The sequence below is a fragment of the Podarcis vaucheri genome (assembly GCF_965113315.1).
Source record: "Podarcis vaucheri genome assembly, chromosome: 1".
Lineage (NCBI taxonomy): Eukaryota > Metazoa > Chordata > Lepidosauria > Squamata > Lacertidae > Podarcis > Podarcis vaucheri.
The window spans coordinates 140221459-140227757 of NC_138759.1; the positions used below are offsets into that span (position 1 = coordinate 140221459).

General features: G+C 43.5%; 1 long non-coding RNA gene across 1 annotated transcript; it reads left to right on the forward strand.

Moving 5' to 3' along the window:
• The first annotated feature begins 277 nt into the window (after positions 1–277).
• On the forward strand, positions 278–5903 carry LOC309528180. Its single transcript, XR_014217584.1, has 3 exons — positions 278–373; positions 3377–3454; positions 5823–5903. It is a non-coding gene; the product is annotated as an uncharacterized lncRNA (long non-coding RNA).
• The last annotated feature ends 396 nt before the right edge of the window (positions 5904–6299 follow it).

The window sequence follows — 6299 nt, forward strand, 5'->3', positions numbered from 1 at the left end:
CCTTTTTTTCTAGAAGAAACACACTGGGTGTAGAGAGGTAGGGAGGTGGGAGCAGTAAAAAAAATGCTTGTCAAGAGAGACAGTGAACTGAAAATTTGGGGCCTGATAAAATGAGCTGGTGGAAAGAGAGAAGCAATATGCAAAGAAATATATATATACATTTCGTTCTCTTTATTTGAAACCACATGGTTTTCTGCAAAAGGCAGAACTGCTACAGGACATTGCAAGAGAATTCATGTTCAGCGCTTTCTACAGAGCAAGCGGTCGCCATGGAGACAGCAGCCATGCACCAGTACTGGAGCTATGGGAGACATGATTACTTTCAGAATCGGCCTATGAGAAAGGAGAGACACATCTGCCAGCATCTTGTCATGTATGTCAAGATGCCATATACTAAGGCTATAGTCAGAGGCTCTGATATGTTTTTATTGTGCTGCTTGATTATGACATTTTAATCATTTGGTTGGTTATAGTAGAAAGGTGAGGGTAAAGGACCTCTGGACAGTTAAGTCCAGTCAAAGGCAACTATGGCGGAAGCCACAGGACACGGAAACGCCGTTTAACCTTCCCGCCACAACTGTACCTTTTTATCTACTTGCACTGGCATGCTTTCGAACTGCTAGATGATGATGATTAGATTAGATTAGCAGAAGCTGGGACAGAGCAACGGAAACTCACCCCGTCGCATGGATTTGAATGGCCAACCTTCCGATCGGCAAGCCCAAGAGGCTCAGTGGTTTAGACCACAGCGCCACCCATTCCCCTGAGTTATAGTAGTATTGAGGGGGTTTAGTAATAAAATTTGTATTTGTTTCAAAATTTTGAAGCATGGGGAAAGTCACCAAGCCAGTGGTGGGCATGCTGTTGCTCTGACCTTGACCATCCAAAAAAACAAGTAGCTCTCCTTGATTTAAAAAGCCTGTTAGGCTATTACAGTGAGACACGTTTCTGCATAAAATGTAGTTTGGGTCTTAATCTGGAGCAAAGATGACCGGAACCTGCCAAGCCTGCTTTTGTTCAAGGCCCTGTTTATACTTGGATTTGCCAAGCTGTTCGAAACTTGACAGCTACCCTATTTAGAACTTTAATCTAAATAAAACCTGGGCCATGAGTCAGTTTTGTAGTGTGGAAACTTGAAAGTCTGCATGTTCTCACACTGGAATATATCACTGTATCATTTTGTCAAAAGTCTCTTACATGCTTAATGTTTTAAAACAAGCAGTGCCCTGAGGATAAACAGTGGATTCTGCCCCAAATGTTAATTTCTGGGCAAGTGCTAAATCTATACCCAGAGCTCTCAATTGCATGAATATTGTGCAAAGCTGCTCTTTGATTTCACAAACTGGCAGTTGTCCAGCTTGCACATACAAATGTCATCCCTCTTCCTGTAAAACTGTAACAGTATTTCAGTGGAGATTTACTTCAGCCAGCTTAGAAAACATAGACACACATTTGGACACATCACGCCACGTGGAGGCCAGCATTAAACTGAAAAACCAAAATACACTTGGCACATATGTGGCCAAACTATATCCTGCCTTAATAAGGTTCTATGTGGCAAATTTCATACAACAGTCAGCATCCAAACCGTCAGCATCCAAAATAGACCAAAAAAAGGAGGGAGGAAAATCTCAATACCTGTATGCAGTATAGAATTTTAGTAGCAAACAAGTCCAATGAGTTTTCGCCTACATCAATTTTAGCCCTTGATCAGGAGTCAAAATGCAAAGTTGAAACTAAAGGTTAACTGAAGCATAATTTATAGTAAGCTTCTTCCAAGGCATACAAAGTAAAGTGATGGATGGACAGGGTGTTACAGAAAATCTCATGCTGGTGTATACACCATACTCTTAAAGTATACACCCAAAAAACCAGGGGAACCGTAGTTTACCCCCATGGTGCTACAATTCCCAGCACTATTAACAACCTACAGTTTGCATGGTTCTTGGGGGGGATGTGTTTTGAACGTATAGTGTGCATGGAAAATCAAAGAGAGAGTGATAAAAATGAGAAGCTGCATTTCAAATTGATACGACATATATATTAGATCTGAAAGAACACCCTGTTGCTATTTGATGCTTATGAACGCATCTTCACAGCCTTGCGCAGTCTGACAGGTTGCCATGGAAACAGCAGTGTCAGCATCCAGCAGTCCATTTGTAAATGGACGGCTCCATGTTCCGTATCTCTAAAGTTGAGTGTGTGCATGTGTAGGTGCTGAAATAAATTGTTTTAGATTTATCAAGAATTTCACCTGATAACAAGCAACTGAAGATAAAACAGCAGTAAAGAAAGATAAAATGATACTCCCCAGTAAATGTTACTTGGCCCAGAACAAAACACCCCAAACACAGAGCAGAGGCAGCTCAGGACAATCTGCTGCCTTGGGCAAAGCTCAAGATGGTGCTTTCTCCTAAGGCACAGACAGAAGCCAATTTGACTGGTAGTTTAATCTTCAATACTGTACTGGTAAAAGGACTGCATCCCGAGGACAGCAGGCTAATGCAAGGGGTACAGGCCAGACAACATGGCACTCACATGGCACTGTCCCTCCCTGCACCTCAGCACCTGTCACCTGAGGCAGCTGCCTCCCTCTGCCTCATCGTAGGGCTGGCCCAGAAGAAAGGTATTAGTATGGTGTTAGGAAACACAATCAGCTGGTTTGATTTCACTCCTCAATATACAGCTTTACAATGCAGAGAAATAATGTTTGGTTTCATTTCAGTACACACCTGCCATATCTCCTTCAAGCCCTACCCATTCCTCCATGCAAATTGATGCTAGCATATCCTTAAAGTCCTTCATTGAGGGAAGCTGTTAGCCGTCCTATGCATTACACAGCAGAATGAGGCCGTTGTCTGAGGAATTCCTGACTGTACCACTTCAGGCGGCAGCAGGTGAGTCCCTCTTCCTGATCTGCTACCCTCTGACTCACCTAGCTGCTCCTCACTTCTGGGCTGGCCTCATCCTCAAGTGCAGGGCAGGCCCAATATATTTTGGCACCTGAGGCAAACCACCAAATGCTGCTCTCCGCCTGCCAGGGAAGAAGGGCTTGGTAAAGGCCAACATCAGGAGCAAAGGTGGAATAAAGATCTGCTGCATCAGGACCTGCAGTCCCTGTGGATCCTGCCATCTGAGGCAGTTGCCTCACCTTGCCTCATGTGTGGGCCGGTGCAGCTCAAGGGTGCAGCAGCAAAGAAGAAGGCAGGCCTGGCTCCACCGGCAGGCCTCTGCTAATTGCTTCTCTTTCTGCCTTGTGCTGGACCTACACGGACCTGTTTAACCTTATTAGAATGATATTAGATATGTTTTTCTAAACTATAACAGGGCCTACTTATAAATTAAAACTGTTTCTTTGTTTTCTCCATCAAAACAGTTTCCCTGCTGACGGTTGCTGGTTGCTCTGCAGGGCCCTCTGGTGTCACATTTTAATAATGCATTACGAAGGTTAAAAGTAAGATGTCATGCAACCCAAAGGGTGCTCATCAATGGTTCCTCTTCATCCTGGAGAACAGTGACTAGTGGGGTGCCACAGGGTTCTGTCTTGGGCCCGGTCTTATTCAACATCTTTATCAACGACTTGGATGATGGACTCAAGGGCATCCTGATCAAATTTGCAGATGACACCAAATTGGGAGGGGTGGCTAACACCCCAGAGGACAGGATCACACTTCAAAACGACCTTGACAGATTAGAGAACTGGGCCAAAACAAACAAGATGAACTTTAACAGGGAGAAATGTAAAGTATTGCACTTGGGCCAAAAAAATGAAAGGCACAAATACAAGATGGATGACACCTGGCTTGAGAGCAGTACATGTGAAAAGGATCTAGGAGTCTTGGTTGACCACAAACTTGACATGAGCCAACAGTGTGACACGGCAGCTAAAAAAGCCAATGCAATTCTGGGCTGCATCAATAGGAGTATAGCATCTAGATCAAGGGAAGTAATAGTGCCACTGTATTCTGCTCTGGTCAGACCTCATCTGGAGTACTGTGTCCAGTTCTGGGCACCACAGTTCAAGAAGGACACTGACAAACTGGAACGTGTCCAGAGGAGGGCAACCAAAATGGTCAAAGGCCTGGAAACGATGCCTTATGAGGAACGGCTAAGGGAGCTGGGCATGTTTAGCATGGAGAAGAGGAGGTTAAGGGGTGATATGATAGCCATGTTCAAATATATAAAAGGATGTCACATAGAGGAGGGAGAAAGATTCCACCTAAACATTAAGAAGAACTTCCTGACAGTAAGAGCTGTTCGACAGTGGAATTTGCTGCCAAGGAGTGTGGTGGAGTCTCCTACTTTGGAGGTCTTTAAGCAGAGGCTTGACAACCATATGTCAGGAGTGCTCTGATGGTGTTTCCTGCTTGGCAGGGGGTTGGACTCGATGGCCCTTGTGGTCTCTTCCAATTCTATGATTCTATGATCTACGTTGTGAAAACCGTTGTTGTTGTTTAGTTGTTTAGTCGTGTCCAACTCTTTGTGACCCCATGGACTAGAGCACGCCAGGCACTCCTGTCTTCCACTGCCTCCCGCAGTTTGGTCAGACTCATGTTTGTAGCTTCGAGAACACTGTCCAACCATCTCGTCCTCTGTCGTCCCCTTCTCCTTGTGCCCTCAATCTTTCCCAACATCAGTGTCTTTTCCAGGGAGTCTTCTCTTCTCATGAGGTGGCCAAAGTATTGGAGCCTCAGCTTCACGATCTGTCCTTCCAGTGAGCACTCAGGGCTACTTTCCTTAAGAATGGATGCATTTGATCTTCTTGCAGTCCATGGGACTCTCAAGAGTCTCCTCCAGCACCATAATTCAAAAGCATCAATTCTTCGGTGATCAGCCTTCTTTATGGTCCAGCTCTCACTTCCATACATCACTACCGGAAAAACCATGGCTTTAACTATTCAGACCTTTGTTGGTAAGGTGATGTTTCTGCCTTTTCTTTTTTCTTTTCTTTTTCTTTTTGCTTTTTAAGATGCTGTCTAGGTGACAACCGTTACTTAATGTTTAAAACCATGAGTGTCGATCTGCCCTTTCAAATAGGAGCTTTGTTGTGAAATGTGATTGCTAAGTGATGACCAAGAGGAGCCGGTGAAGATGCCAGACTAAGGACCTGACCAAACCACAGGCCCATCTGTCTTCAAGTTTAGTAAACGTACAAACCACTTTTTAAGAAAACATTCTTTGCAAAGCAGTGCATAACAACCAAACCAACCAACTTGCGCACATCTTTAAAATAAGACCTGCATTTCATAATCATATAAAATCAGCAGAAAAATCGATCAACCCAGCAAAGACTATAAGCCACTTAAAGTTCCATCTGCACTCAAGGGAAACTGACTATAAATGTGTTATCTGACTTGAATGGTTTTGAATATAACTTTTTAATGAAAGGTTGATAATTTTTTATTCTGATGTTTATTCTTTGTCTACTTATGGATTAATTAATTTAGGGCAAATGCCCCTGTTATTGCTGGTAAACAATATAATTACAATTATAATTACATAGCAGTATATGCACAAATCAGACTTCCCAGTTTTAGTTTTTAAAAGGTGAGCCTCCCCCTCAGTAATAGGTTTATTGTATCATTTCTAAAGCTTCAGGAAAACCATGGTATGTGGGGCCAGCTTATATAATAGAATCAAGCCCCTCAGTGTTTTTTGGGCCAATCCATTTTTTGAAAGACAACAAGTTTACATATGGAACAAATGGATGGCAGATACAATTTGTTAACACAAAATACGTATGGACTTTTCGAAATATAGAAAAGTATTCACATTTCTATTTGCCAATACAAATAAAACAAACTGCTTGACATCTTCCCTAGGCTCTCATGGTACCCAGTTCAACGGCTACTGAACTTCTTTTGCAAATCTTGGCTGCCAGGCAACCGAAAATTTGATGAGGCAACGTGAGAAGCTTCAGAAGCATGATGTATATTAGAGAGTTGGTCTCTTCTGCCAGAAACACTATTTGGCAAGCTGCAGGATTCCTTCTGTGTGATCATTCTGAGACCTGTTTGACTAAAAGAAGCTGTTAGATGAGAAACAGAAATAGCAACAGGTGTTAATAGCTGCTGGTAAGCAGGCTGCATTGCAGCTGCTTTGCATGAAGGATGGCGAAAGGGGAGGTGGAGAATAAGACACAGAACCATGCGATACCTGCTGGCAGTCCAGTGGTACGAGGAGAGCCAGAGGGGAATCTGTAAATGCCTTTCCTACCGTCAGCTTTGACGCAAGAAACTGTGACAAGAGAAGGGGTGTCTATTCACCGAGCTCTGATTCCAAAGTGAGCTCTCGCGATT